Source organism: Meleagris gallopavo, chromosome 4 (assembly GCF_905368555.1).
Source record: "Meleagris gallopavo chromosome 4, MGAL_WU_HG_1.1, whole genome shotgun sequence".
NCBI classification, from domain to species: domain Eukaryota; kingdom Metazoa; phylum Chordata; class Aves; order Galliformes; family Phasianidae; genus Meleagris; species Meleagris gallopavo.
The window spans coordinates 12,364,753-12,380,410 of NC_139407.1; the positions used below are offsets into that span (position 1 = coordinate 12,364,753).

Consider the following 15,658-nt stretch of genomic DNA (forward strand, 5'->3'; position numbering starts at 1 on the left):
ATATGAGTGATTTCCATTGCACAGCTTAAATGACAGACAGACTTGGTCCACAAATACCTTCACACAGTAGCCATTGCAATTAGTTTTATTGTTGTTCAGTTTTTAAGCTACAGGTCAGACGTACTGCTTGACTTGGCTTGGTAAAATTGTCTATGGCTGGTATGGTTATTCAGATATTAGCCACGACTATTCTAGATAAATATTATTAATGCTTTACCAATCTCAGCCCACACAACTGGCTTGCACCATCCCTTTAAAGATACTTATTTTCCTAGGTAGCTATATCTGCTAGCTTTTGTTCCCAATTATATTTGCTGCTTATACAGCTCAGAAGTGTTGATGCTAGGGCTGAGGCAGCATCATACAAACTACTACAGGGAAATACCTACTTGCAGCATCTCTTGAAAGATGAAGAAATTAAAGTATTAATATATAAAAACCTACCTTCTCACCTCAGTTCAAAGAGTATCTAAGAAAACAGAAGTGCTGCTCTGCAGCCAGAACCCCTCTCTCCTCTCTTCTTCTGATCTGAGGAGAGGATGACACTGTCTCATTGTTTGAAGGATGAAACCTAATGCTGGGTGTGACTCTCTGTCCAGGATTTTTAAAGCTGCCTTTGTTTTAGCATGTTCCAATGAGGCTATGACCACTTACATGGCAGATCTAGATCATCTGCCATAACCCCATTGTCTCTGTGGAGACAGTTCATACTCTATTCTTCTACATCAACTTTAAATGATTTATAAGATATAAATGTATCTTAAAAGTAACTTATTGAGCTGGATTCCTGATGCACTGATTGAAATACACACAAATGGAGTACCAAATTAATATGCTAGTGTACCTAGTTGCCTTAGTTACTAACTCTTTAATTCATCAGACTCATCATGGACCCACTGCTTTAACAATGGCTTCAGAAAAACTATGGTAAGATGTGAAAAGTTAGAATGTATTTCTTGGGAGATGCATCTGGAAGAGGAAGGAGAGACTTTAGACTGTGCAAAGATGCATACTTCTACCTGGAGCTCTGTAGTGCAGCCCACATACAATGGCTGATATGTACGCTCTTCAGACTCACGTATTGGGGTATTAAGAGTATGAGCTGAGCGGCATCCTGTTCAGGTCTTAGATCCCAATTTTGAGGATATTGAGTGCATTTTCAGCCTCCTTGCTGGGAGAAGACAAGAGGCAGAAAATCTTAGATTTATGCAATAACTCAGTTCTCAGTGAGCAGATGGGGCTGTCCCACACACTGATCAGCAGGATCAAGGAGGGCAGCCACCATGATACAAGGACAGCAAACACAGCAAGGCATCTGAAACATGGCCCAGGACATGTCAAAAGATCTTTAGTTAGGCTGAGAAACATGAGCTCCCCGCAGGCTCTTAATCGGTTCACTGGATAAAGAAGCTTTTGTTGATTATTATGAAATGTCAATGCAGCCTTACCTTCAGCATGTTTTTTGGCCAAATGCTGCTGGAGTAATCATGCCAGAGTGATCTTCTGATCCACTCAGAAGGTTAAAAGGCTAGCATTTATAAATGACAGATCAAGCCCAGTGGATTGCCCATGGATTTTCCCTTGCGTGGGGATATACCAAAGATGAGTACAAGGCAGCACCAGAACAGATTTCAGCTCAGGCACTTGGGTCTACTTCACACTATGCATAGTACAAGCAAAAGACCTGCCGCCTTTTCATTTCTGAATGGCCCATCTAAAATTTTCTATATCAAGGGGAAAGAGTATTTTTCAAGCTCTCTAGCCACTTTTTCAGTCTTTTTCTATAGCTTGTCATCATCAATTTTATTTGGACAGAACATTTGCTCTATTACTGGAGCAGGATTCTCCACATGAGTGGATAGAAGTTGACCTGTTTATTGACTTTCATTTTATTGTCTACTGGTTGTTCCCAATTAAAAAAAAAAGAAAGAGAGCAAAGATCAATTGTAGAAGCAGACTGTTGGCTAGGAAGAACTTCTTTCTTTCACCTTTGAGAGTCTGCAACAATCAGGAAAAGCAAATTAAACAGTGAAAATATTGAGAGAGAGGTCTTATTTTTGTATCTGTGAATCACTATTGGCAATAACTTGATTTTTTTTTTGAAGTTCATCCATCTTCATGTTACTTCCTATCTGTTTGCTGTTTTGTTTATTAGTAGTAGTAGTAGTAGTATACATTTCTTCTTAGAACTCAATTAATAAGAAATAAACAAAGAAAGCCCCATGAGGACTTGTGTCTCCCAGGGTACGTGACAATTTCAATTATAGCTAGGATCACTTTCCATAAGGTTAATGAACAATTTCTGTCAGTAAGGTCAATAGGTAAGCATTTTTGTACACACACATCATCCAGGTCAACAGAATTCAGGTTTCTCAGTGTCCTCTTTGACTCATGCCTCATGTCTTTCAAACATGTTCACATTTTTTCCTGTCTGTACATGTGTACTGCATTCTCACTTTTATGCATTTTTATTGAACTAGGTCTTTATTTCAATGTTTCTTTATCAGGCAAACATCTTGCCTGACTTGTTTCTGTGACATATGTAGTGGTTCACAGGATCTGGTAATTAATAAAAAAGAAGCTAAGAATGTATATTTTTAAAAATCATGTTTAGAATTTGATCATACTCCATTTGCTTTTTCTTTTCTATTCCTGTGGGTGAAAAATGACTTAACGTCCCCCTCCTTCACCATCACCTGCAGTGTGAATTGATATGTGACTTTCAGTACTTTCATCATTCTGCCTTTTGTAGGAGAGGAAGAAATCCACAGCAGCCTTTATTAAACTGCAAGTCAAACCTTGTTATCTAGATTACTCGTGCTGTATACATATGTCTGGTTAAAAAGGAAAAAAAGACCAAATAAACAATTCAGTTTTGTGCAAGAAGCCTGGATCCTGTGGGGTTTGCTCATGTAAGTCCTGTCATTTTTTTTTCAGGGGGACTAGTTTATGCTTAAAAACTTGACCTCTGTGACTTTTGAAACATAAACTCATTTTTAAGGTTTAATGATTAATCATATGATTAAGAAAGACACTATTAATTGGAAAATGGTAGTGCTTACTGTAAAAATAAAGTCTGAAGTGGACATGTGCAGTGCTGGAAATTACTTGTACAACTCCGTGAGAAGGTTTTTTGGAAGTTGTCTTCTAGCATGTCCTCTTTGTAAGTATCTGGAAAAACTGAGCTTCCTTAATGTTCCGAGATTGATGGGACCAGCTACAAGGTCTGCTGAATTGGATTACAACAATCATCATAAGTTGGCCCCTTCATTTTTCCTGTCTAAAAAAAAAAAACAACAAAAAACTTATAATCAAAAAAATGAAACCAAAATCTACTGTATGTTGTTTGCAAACTTTCTAAATTAAAAGCGAAATAATGAAAAAACAAAACTAACCAAACAAAATCACTAAGCACCACTAAACAAAGAAAAGCCATTTTTTTTAAAGATCAGCTAACTGTGTTGCTTTAATTCCAAACTAAGACAGCTGCAGACTTATCTAAAGAACATTTTTCTTTAGGAGTGTAAGTCAAGTCCTTAATGCTAATGTAGGAGGGATTTTTTTTTTTTTTTTTTTTTTTTTTTTTGTATTTAATTTAACATACATTTTGTTATCGCTTGGCTCAGTGCCTCAGGAGTCGGAGCCAAAGCTGTTACACTGTAATATCCATGAGGTTCAGTTTTCTCTTTCACCTGCTATACTATACTCTTCAGTGTGATGCTAATGTGACTCCTGCAGTATAACAAAGAATCCATAATGACAGCAGCAGAGGGGTCTGAATGTCATTTACACCTATTTGCTATATTCAAGGTCAGCAAGAATGCACCTGCAAAACACACTGCACCCAGACTGGCTACAGGAAAAAGATCCACTAAAATGAGATTATTTTGAATAACAGACTTTTATATTTTTTTTTCTTAAAATCTTGAAGGTCTTTGTATGAAAGGTCATAATGAGATGTTCAAGACAAGCACATGCATTTCCGTGGTAACAGTGAAGGAGATACCTTTTGGGACATTAAAGAACAGGAAAAAAAGAAACGTAAAAAAAGAGTGTGTAGTGTATTTATAAATGCAGAGGCAGAAAACCTTGTTTCCTGATAGCACATTTCTTGGACTCTGTTTGGTAAAGGAACAAGTTGTTGACTGAATAATAAAAACATCACAGAGTTACGCTGCAGCAGAAGTAGAAAGACTAATCACTGCCTTTGTCGCAAAGAGTGCAGAAGATTCCGTGTCTTGTAAAAGGAATGAAAAGTAAATGGTGGTGTTCTGATGTGATATTTGTTATTAAAGTATATTGAAATCAACACTGTAAATACATTTTTATAAAAAATCGATACGTTGCATTCCCCAATTTCCATTCTCCATAGCAGTCCAAAAGGACAGTCTGGCTGACTAGTACAAGCAAGGAAGGAGCAGCACACTTCTGAAAGGAGAAGTCCCACAGCAGGGAGCCGTTTCTCAGCTCACATTCAGCTAAGCACAACTGACAGAGCTACATTGGTGCCAGTCACAACATTGGTAGCGATTTCACTGCACCTTCCCCCTACCCGTGACCTCCCTTCTCCCCAGCTACAACAGAGGGTCCAAATTATCACAGCTTCAGGAACTCAAGGTCGACATCAGAGAGCAGATCCTCTTGAATTTACAGTTAAGAGAAGTTTTAGACAGTGCTCTGTTAACATGTCACCGTGCTACACTTTACCTTTCAACAGAAACATCTAATGTCAATTGCAGAGCAAATATTCATATATTCAAGCCTTCAGGTGGTTTTAGAGTACAAGCAACACAAAATGATAACAGAGCTTTCCTCTGCTTTTTCATTTCTCTGTGGATTGAAAAAGAGAAATGTTGAATGAGTCAAATCTTATCTAATCTGAAGACAAAGATTCATGAAAGATAATCTGAAGCACTTGGATTCAAATAAACTTGTAATTTAAATCTGAAAAGGACTCGTCCATGATCTTTAAGTGAACATAGAACCAACCAATCCTTCATCTGTGCAGATCAATTTGTTATCCATTCCTGCTCTGTTTAGAATCAGCACAGATTTGAGACAACAGTCCCATGTGAAAGTGCAGTGTACACAGACATTTTTTTAATTCATACCTGAAGAAAATATCTAGAAAGTCACAACTCATGATCTGGTTTAGATTAAACCCTTAGTTTTATTATGTAATATAACCTTTTGTTGTACTAAATTCATTGCCTACCTCAAGTGCCTTTTCTGTATTATTATGCTCTGCCATAGTCTGTTTCAGGTGCCAGCAGCTGGCATATCTGTCCCTGAATCTGTGATTCGCTCCTTTGCTGTTATCTTCATTGCACTATTTCCATAAACATATCATCATTTTCAGGAGACCGGACATTGCTCTGCCAAATTTAATGAAATTTTATTAAAATTCAGGCATAATTTACTGATGAAAGGACAGCAGAAATATCCTGGCATACTTCTATCGTACAGCATGCTTTCATGAGAATTAGAGGTCTGTTTGTATCAATTGCTGCCTGCCCTCTTGGACTCATTTTGTAGAATCAGAGAATCATTTGTGTTGGAAGGGACCCTTAAAGGTCACCTAGTCCAACTCCTGCAATGAACAGGGACACCTACAGCTAGATCAGATTGCTTAGAGTCCAGTCCATTCCTCTTATGTAGTTGAATTTTCTATTTATCTGTATTTTTATGAGCACCTACTTTTGGCCTGGGATTTCACTTACTTATAGGCACGATCCTTCTGCAGGAGCTTCACGGAGGTGATAGTGACTCGTACTGTATGGTAGGGCTCAGCTTGGCCTTGTAAATAATGTGATAGATCTAAAAAAGCTCAGTCTGATTAAAATATCATAAAAGAAAACAATGAATGTGTACAAGTATGGATTTGTGGAATAACGGGAGTATTGAGTGCTGCTATCACCTGATGAATGAATGTGAGCTAGCTAGAGCCATGGTGTTGGAGTCCAGAAAAAGTGGCAGCATTGCCATGTATGTCTGTAAGACATGGTGTCCTTGGAAAAGTGAAGTTCAGGCCAAGAAAAAATAGAAGCTCAATGCAGACCAACAATAAGGTTTAAGAATTTAATACACTGAGCATCAAACTAGAGCTGTACTTAGATGCTTCAACTTCAATATTTAGTAGAACTTACACTGCATATAAAAATGTATATACAATCTGATACAGTCATAAGATAATATTTTTGCTCAAGAATCATTTTCAGATATCATGGACTTACTTGTAGCTACAGCTCTCTTGTGCATTCCTTTTTCTATATTTAGCACAGAGCTTTTGTCTGTTTTTTAGTCTCAAGGAGTATTGCTAGTCAATCTGTCTTAGTGCAAGAAGAGTATTTCATGGTGATCATAGCGGAGAATTCACTTTAATCTTGTATTCCCCAGGAAACTGCTGGGCTTTATGAAATGAATCTGTATAGTTCCATTACATCTTCTGGCTTAATGCATGCTGGTAGCTTAGCTCTGGAAGTCAGACGGTTCCCAGTCTTAATATCTACACGATCAATTTAAGATTCAAGCATGGTTTGAAAGCAAGCTGCAGTGGAACATTGTATCTGCAATTTAGAATTGTAAATATTTTATCTTCTTTAATGCACATGCACGTCTTGCACATTCATGACTAAGCTGCAAAAGGAGGCCAGCTTTCAGACAATGACTGTGATAAGCTTGAATAGCTTCACCTGATCAAATATCTTTATGGATATTAAAATAATATGTGCACTAAATATCAACTAATTTTTATCCTAATGTCATTTCTCCCTGCTGGTAACCTTTGTAAACACAGTGTGCATTGTAGCTAAACCTAATATTATTTCTATTCATGCAGCATCGTACATGCACTGCATCATTCCTTCTGTACTGTGACCCTGAGTCCATCATGTTGACTCTCCGTGATCTGCAGATTTACATTTTCACAGACTTTTTAGGCATTCATCTGTGTTTTGTCATTTCACATACTTTCTAGTGCTTCTTCCTTTTGCTCCCAGCTTCATTGTCTGCTAGCTTTTGGCATTAGATTTTTTTTTTTTTTTGCAATCTACATGAAGACTCAGTGAAGTGTTTTCTTCTGTTTAGACATATATTTGGAGTGGAGTTGTGTGCCATTCTGTGTGTTTTAACTGGTTTATTTAAATCTACTTCATGTGAACCTTGATTTAATTCAAATGGAATTTTTACATGACTGACTCATAAACTGTCATGGAATATGTCCCCCATGCCCAGCATATCAGTAAAAGCACAAAGCTCACCTAGTAATATCAGTTCTTTTCCAAAGCATTGTGTAAGTACATTCAGATGTTACACTCTTAAAGACTGGTTTGCTTTTGAAAACTAAGATTACCTTTGGGATGACAAGAATAGTAGGTCTATTAATAGTAATACCAGAATGAAGCAACCTATTAATAATCTGTAATCAGCTATTTTTTCTCTTCAACTAATGCATGCATCCAAATATCCTCCTATACTTCACCCAAGATCAGGCAGTACTATTTCCCTTTTTACCCTTGATTCTACTCACTCTACATGTGAAATACACAAATCCTTCACTCGTAGAGCCATTCCTTCCATGGAGGGCAATACCCTACAAGCTGCCAGGTGATTGTACAGCTGTGCTCACTGTTAGGTTGTGCTTTGTTTGCACAGGTACCTGTAAGGAGCAGTTAACCCTAAGCAGCCATACTGCGCAATCGAGGAAGAGGCACAGAACTGCTTAGAACCAGAGTTTTCTGATCATATCTTCTTAAGCTTCCTGGTTGGTGTAAGTAGCTCATGTCACTTAAAAGAAATGCACATGACTAAGAGAAAGAATGTTGTAATGAAGATCTTGATGGGCAGGAAAAAGGGAGTGGAACAAGACAGATAAGAAAGCATGCCATGGAATCACTGCAGAGGCCCAGACAACCACGAACACTAAAATACAGTGCATTTTTCCTAAAAAAAAAAAAAAAAAAAAAAAAAAAAAAGTGAATGCGAGCACAGCAATTTGGGGCTATGTTGGCAACAGCAAATCATTGAAGTCAAATTGCAAGATCTTTTTGGTTCACTTAAACAATCATTTAAGTCTATACGAGCAGCATATATTTACATAAATTATTAGAGAATGTTCATATTCAAAGGAGAATGACAAAATATCACGATGTCCACACCCCCGCCCCAGAGGAATCAAGTTGTGACTCAAAACTGAGGTGAGAGGACCTTTGAGCATGTTAGATTTGTCAGCCTACAAAGGCAGGCAGCTGCTTATTGTTATTCTTTGCACCTTCTTGGAAGAAATAAAATGCAGACTGGAAGTTCAGCACAGTGCTGCATCTCCTAAAATCCACAAGGAGAAGAAACCTCTGAAAGTTTCATTACAATTTTTATTTTATATTTTATAAGATGCTGCAAGGTATGGAAAAAAAATCACAAATAAAGGTTAAAAATGGAAGAGGAACACAGATCATATCTGAAATTGAAAAATAAGTATAGTGATGTGCATCACTGTAAAGGATAAAAAATTGAAAATCCATTTAAATGATTAGTTGGGAAGAACATTGTTTGCCTATAAAGAGTAATTATATTGGATATTTAAGGAATAAAGGTAACAATGGGACCAATTTACTATATAGGAAACTGAAGGAAAGACCTGAAAAACTGATAGCCGAACAGAGCAGAAAGTTGGCCTTCCTGCTGAAGGACAGCTTTGAGGTATGAGAGAATGGTGGAGTCGTCATTGTTGGAGGTGTTCAAGTAAAGGGTAATTGTGGCACTGGGGACATACTTGGTCTAGAATGGTCACATGCATGGGCTGATGGTTGGACTAGGTGATCTTAGTGGTCTATCCAATCTTAAAGATTCTATGATTCTATAATTCAATCTATTGTCTTCCCTCCCAACAACAGGCATATTCTGGTGTCTTGTGTAGGCTACATGTCTAAGTTCTTCACATTTCTCTGTGTGGACATACTCATTTAAGCATCATAAACGAAGGGAAATAAAAAACAAAAAACACATTATCATAAAGCAAAAAAGATCACCTGGTGGTGCTGATTCTTTGACTTTTTCTCTATTTCCTGACTTTTCACATGTGTTTACTTCTCAAGCCCACACTGAGTTGTGAAACAAGTGCTCCATTACCTGTAGGAATGATCCCCTGGCAGGAGCATGGAGGAACCAGCAACACTTTACTGTGGGGCTGAGGGCTGAGCTTGGCCCCATATTGCTTCAGCAACAGAGGAGGAAGCAGCTCCTTCATCTGCATCAGCCCCATACCAGTCTCCTCAGGAACAGGGCCCCATGTGCTGTTTCTGTCACTGGAAACAAGGAGAATGAGATGTTGCATACCCTTGGCATAGTAATGCCTCTGTCAGCAAAAACTACATCCCACTGTCCTTCTCTAACCTTTATAATCCAAACTATTTCTCCACACCAAGGCACAGATCCTCCTGCATGCAGAGGGCTGCCCTGTGCAGCCATACAATACCCTGAGCAGCCTCTCCGCTCAGCCTGTTTTGCTCATTTCAGTACAGCTGTCTCCAGTCCAGCAGAAACTGTATTAAAAGCAGCTTTTCATAGTAGGAACATTTCACATCTAACTGTCTTTAATATAAATCTTTTTTTTTTTTTTTTTTTTTTTTTTCATGCGTTTTCATAATGCTGGCAGACATGGAAGTCTCCAGCAGAATGTCTGTTCCATGGGGCTCTCCCACCTCGCACCCCATCAGCTGGCACGAAAGTGGGACTGCTCCTCCAACGTGCCTGAGGGGATGGAGTGCTGCCAGGAATAAAGGAGCAGGAGCATGGACGTGACCATGGACATGCCAGGACCCTAAGCAAAAGGCTTCTGCTGGGTACCCAAAGCACCTACATACTACAAAACCTAACCCCAGCTTATTCCTGGAGCTCATGGTTCTTAGGACATCACAAGCAAGAAGTAAAAACTTGATTCTCCTGTTAGGAAATGCTTACACCTTGTTAGCGATGGGGTGTTTGCATTCTTTTAAGCCTAAGTGTCTTGGGCTGAGTGAATGGGAGCACAGCTTGGTATGGGAGTGGTAGTGAAGAGAAAGGAAGGGGACTACATCTTCCTCTACCATTCAGTAAACCCATCTTTATGCTAAAATGAATATCATGATTAATAATAATAGCAGCTTTTGACTGTTTTGAAAAATTGCAGTGCTAGAAAATGAATGTTTCCAAGTTTCTCAGAAGAAGGAAGATTTAAGGGGGAAAATAACATACTCAGAACTCAATTTGAAACTATGTATTTACAACTATCAGTGCTGACTGTAATCAGGAGTTTTCAAGCAATTTTGTACACTGACCCTGTAGTCATAGAATCATAGAATCATAGAATGATTTGGGTTGGAAGGGACCTGTAAGATTATCTAGTTACAACTCTCCCGCTATAGGTAGGGACACCCTTCTCTAAACCAGGTTGCTCACAGCCCCATCCATCCTGGCCTTGAATGCTTCCAGGGAGGGGGCATCCACAACCTCACTGAGCAACCGTTCCAGTGTCTCACTACCCTCACTGTAAAGAATTTATTCCTAATATCTAGTATAAATCTACCCTCCTCCAGTCCCAGAACTAACAAGAGCAGAGTAGAGGGGCAGAACCACCTCCTGTGACCTGCTGGTCACGCTTCTCTTGATTCAACCCAGGATACAGTTGGTCTTCTGGGCTGCAAGTGCACATTACTGGCTCATGTTCGATCTTAGAGTAGTACTTTTCCCTGGCTCGTACTCTGTTAGGTAGAGTACGTTTTCTATCTTAGAATCACAGAATCATAGAATCCTTAGAGTTGGAAGAGACCTCTGAAGGCCATATAGTCCAACTCCCCTGCGATGAACAGGGACACCACAGCTAGATCAGGTTGCCCAAGGCATTATCCAGCCTTGCCTTGAAAGTCTCCAGGGACAGGGCATCAACCACAACACGACATATCTTGGTCTAAGAAAATTTAGAAATTTATATATGGTGACTATTATATGCACAACTGAAAGGGGACCAACTAAGAAACTCTTTTGTGTTTATCAGTATTCCCATACTATTCCTCTCACAAATACTGGTGTGGTGAAGAACTCTTCACAGATGTTTTCTTTAACGTATTTTATCTAATTTGAGAATTACAGAACTATGAGATGTCATGATGCTTTTGCAAAATCAACTTTTACAGGGAAAATCTCTTCTCTTTTTCACACAGTAACTTTGAACATCAAAATTCCAGAGAAAAGAGAATCCGCCTGACAAATGATGTCTTAATGTTTGATGAAATTCAAGGCATTAATGATATCATGCAGCATAATTTCTGCTTTCTTGAAAAACAGTGCAGTTCACTTAGAAATTGGAATTCCCTGGAGATTGCCAGGGGAGTGCAGATTATTAATTACAGTGTTCTCTCATTATCTTTCGTTCAGAACAATAGTGCTCCGGAGGTCCTGTGGAATCCTCCTCTACAAGGTGTCGGGTTTTGATTAAGCATCATTTCATACAGTTCATTAACAATGCATCTTAAAATGAGCTTTTGATTGAACATTTTTATTGGGCATTTAATATAATTTATGGTTTCTGTTGAAATTTAACATACAACATTTGCCAAGTTAGTTATTATATATTTTTCATTAAACAATGGCATTTTAAGTTTTCTGAAAGGTTCTATTTTTTAAGAAGAGAAACAGATTACATAAAAATTGATTATGAATGCAGTATATCATGAAAATAGCCCTCCTGGCTATATTTTATTCCAGTGGAGCTACAGTACATAGGTGTACGAGCAGGTCCATTTGCAAGCATCGTCATTACACACTGCCAATCTGAGAGCCAACCTTTAAGCTTAATTTTCCAATTTAAAGTGCTAACATTGAGGCAGTTTTGAAATTATGGCCTCCTATTTCATTATGTTGGCCCACAGTGTCAGAGGTAGATGTTGGTGGTAGGGCAGTAGAGGTTGAACCTTCCCACCAATATTCCATTACAAGTTGTTGCCATGTGATGGATGGCAGCAGAGGGGCATTCTGACAAAATGGCGTCTGACATGGAAGCGCGCATGAAGCAAAGGTGTGTCAGTGAATTCTTCAGCACCTGGAGGGGATTTTTTGCCACAGGTCAGCTTTGTAAAGTTTGTAAATACTCTTGGGAGTATTGACCTCAAGCCCAGTTGAACACTTTCATTCAAACACAGGGGAAAAGATCTTTCAGCAGACTTACTGGGGAGTTCAGGTTTTGGTCTCAAGTACTCTGAGGGAAATTGAGATCTGGGGACTATGAGTGGTAAGGTAGAATTACTCTGCATCTTGCACAACTGCCACATTAGGAGCAAATCATACATTGAATGCTGAGTGAGGTTTCAGATCAGTCAGGTAGAGAGATGTATTTATATCCTGCAAGTAGAGAGCATTGTTCCAGATGGGAATCTTGATTGAGATGATTGAAATGTCTTCTTACTCTGTCTGCAAGAAGATTAAAAATATATGTATTTTATATGCTGAAATAGCATGTATAGGATGATCAGAGAGAGATTATAGTTATACTATACATTATATACATTATAGTTAGAAACAAACTATTAGTTGGAATTTGTGTCCAGGGAAATTATTGGAATTATTTACATACACATGCAAATATGCAGAGAAGAAAGTCCAATACTGACTGCCTGCTGCAAATCTGCTGGGATGAAACAAGAAGTCAACTTTTCACTCAAAATGCTCAAAGCAAAACATGCAAAACTCATCAGAACCTTTTGCTGAGTCTCGAGACAGTTTAGGGAAAATCTTTCATAATTTTTGTCTTTTACTTGGACCCTGGACTTTGTGGTTGCTTGTTGGATGGGAATATTAAAATATTCAGCACACATTTTCCTTGACCCATAAATTATTAGAAAGCACCAGGAAATATTGTTATAAATATTTCCCATTTAATTGTGTGTTTCCAGATGTTGAGATCTTTCAGGTCCTGGATGCTGCCTGTCCAAGCCAAACCAGAAATCTTTTTAAGAGATATGGGGCCCAATCACATCATGCGAGTTCAGTTTAATGCTCCTGCCATAACTGAGGGGAAAATGAAGCCAAAACATTCTGCTGCGCTTGTCTCAGAGCTGGATCCCTGCTTTATTTTCAGTGGACTCTACATGCTGAGCTGTAGGATAGGAGTCCATCCCTACTGCTGTGAATGGCTCCATCAGAGGCAAACCCAACTAAGGACTTGTATACTTTATTGGACAACCGAAGTTTTCTTTTGTGCCCATGGCTGCAGTGATAGTCATCACTCTGAGGACACTCATGTAGTCTTGCTCTTGAACCTGGCAACCCACAGCGTGCTTATTCAATCAACCTGGCAACATTTCAGAGAGTTCTTCAGAAAAACGACCTTTCTTGCATTGTCTGGTTGCATCATGCCATTTTTGAGTCAACTCCCTTTCTCAGGGTCACTGTGATACTGAAAATGTTTCTTTCTGATTTTTCTTAGCTACTGGTAATGCTGTTAATACTGCTGTAATTGACAGAGATGTGGAAATATGTATACTTATTCTAGGGTTTAGTGCTGTGTACTTGATAGCACTTTATAATTCAATTTCTTTCTAATTAATAGTGCAGTCAGCTTTCTCCGCTCTTTTCAGATGATTCATTGCATAAAAGAAAAAGAGATGAAATCACTTAAAAATAGGAAAACATAACTCCACAAAATGGATTATATTTCAAGCTGACATTGCTCTTTTTCCTTCCTCGGTCTTCCATTAATAGATGCAATAGATACATATATTCTGTATTATTCTTCTCTGCCAGCTTTTCTGTCTCATTTCTCTATCATAAATTTCCCCATGTTTCTCACTCCATTCACAGTTTTGGGGGCAGCAGCCTATTTCTCGTTTTTTACATAAATTCCAGTTTCTTGCTTCGCAGGGCTGGGAATCACTTCCTTGTTGAACACCCTTTCCTTGAGTGGTTCTATGAGTCAACCATTGCACTAATCCCATTAAAACAAGCTTAGTTACTTTGTTTTCAATTGAGATGCTAAGATAAGGACATTCCATAGCTGATCAGTGGCATCATCTTACTTGGTAACCTTTGCCTCTCCTCACCCTGCCTGCTCCCAGCAATACTCCTTCCCATCAGTTCAGGCTTTAAGTTTAAATTTCAGACAGTTCATGACAGGGACAATATCTTCATGTGTGCTCCACAAAGTGACTGGCATACTAAAGACTATAAATAGTTGTTAAGCAGCTCCTCTACTCGTGTTACTTACTATGTCAGCAAGTTTCTGTTTAAAAAATGGCTGTCTTACAAAGAAATAAATTAAACTGGCAGGTTCTCCTGACTAGAAAGCTCATTACTGACCAACACCCTCCTATGTCATGTGGGTGTGCCTGTGTGTTTGTGAAGCCCTGAAAAATCCAAGGCAAGGTAAAGCAAAACAGTTCAAGGAGACACTTCAGTCTCAAATGGTAGGTCTTGATGGGTGCAAGGCTAAAAGCAAGCTAGGGCTGAGGATTTTGTTTTTTAAAGCAAGCAGTGCAAATAAAACATTAAAAAATGTAGTATTTGAAAAAGTGGAAAAACGGTATTCCTTATTTTGGATGGGAAAAACTGAGGCACATAACTCAGAATCTGCTCCATGTGCCCTTGGCTGGCTGAGGGAGTATCTCTCCTGTGCATCATTCCTGCTCTCCCATCCCATTTCCAGCTGGGGAAGGGACAAGTATTTGCAGTTTCCCATGTGCCTGCCCAGTAGAATGTTTTGTCCTGTGGACACAGAGTACATAGGGAAGGGGCACACCTGGGCATCAGCATCGCCTGGGGCTGAGCAGGCTGTGGAGCAGCAGCTCAGATGGCTCCTTCTGGCACAGCCATGTCACCCATGTTCCCCCAAAGGCAAGTGTAGCATGAGTTTTTGGCAAGTCCCTAAGGCAAGGAACAGATGGAAAGGTCAGAAAGGAGTTTTCTGCTTCCATCCCAGAATAAAGTTTGCTTTTCCTGGTTTGACCTTCAACTCCCAGAAGACCTGAGTTTAAGTGCCTTGATTTACTTCCATAATAAAGTGATCGATTAATGTTAAAGGCAGGCTTTATGAGGCCTGTCCTCAGACAGTCTCGGAGCCTGCCACAGCAAGGATGTTATATTGCCATGATCCACAAAAGGTCACACGGAGGGAATCAAAGACAAGATAAGTGATGGTTTACATATCAGAAAAGCTGTCTGTAGTACAGGCAGGCAGCGTGGAACATGATGTCTCCCAGGGCTCTGTGCAGATGGTATGTAGTAAATATAGCCTGAGCTGCCTCCCCAGGACCTAGCAGCGTTGCTGCTGTGGTTGTTCAGGGTTTTACTTTTGAACAAATCTGTGCCCTGGAAGCATGAGGTACGTGGACAGCCCTGTTTAAATTTGGCAAATGATAAGGTCTGATAAGCAATCCCAACAGGTTGACGTTTAGGATCCGGCACTCAGAAGCTAAGATTTTGATTTCTTAAGGTGTTGTGTCCTCAGTTAAAAATCTTAGTTTACTTTTGCTTTCTAGCTAGGTTTCACTGCAGGCATTTTTCCTTAAAACAGACGATAAAATTTAGTAAGCAAAACAAGAATCAATACAAAACTTCTGTGTCAGACTGCGTCTGTATGTCCTAAAGGGAAAGTTGCATGTTATCAAATGGAAAAGCAAACATTTCTGAGTTT

General features: G+C 39.1%; 1 protein-coding gene across 1 annotated transcript in view; it reads right to left on the reverse strand.

Annotated features, from left to right (window-relative positions):
- Positions 1 to 2,975: 2,975 nt before the first annotated feature.
- The window catches only part of IQCM (IQ motif containing M), a 274,157-nt gene continuing 261,474 nt past the window's right edge, over positions 2,976 to 15,658 (reverse strand). The window contains exons 44-48 of the mRNA XM_085222190.1: positions 12,200 to 12,441; positions 9,127 to 9,302; positions 5,216 to 5,375; positions 4,708 to 4,830; positions 2,976 to 3,280 (exon numbers count right to left, since the gene is read on the reverse strand). The gene's annotated coding sequence lies outside the window, so the exon portion shown is untranslated. The remainder of the gene's footprint in view (positions 3,281 to 4,707; positions 4,831 to 5,215; positions 5,376 to 9,126; positions 9,303 to 12,199; positions 12,442 to 15,658) is intronic.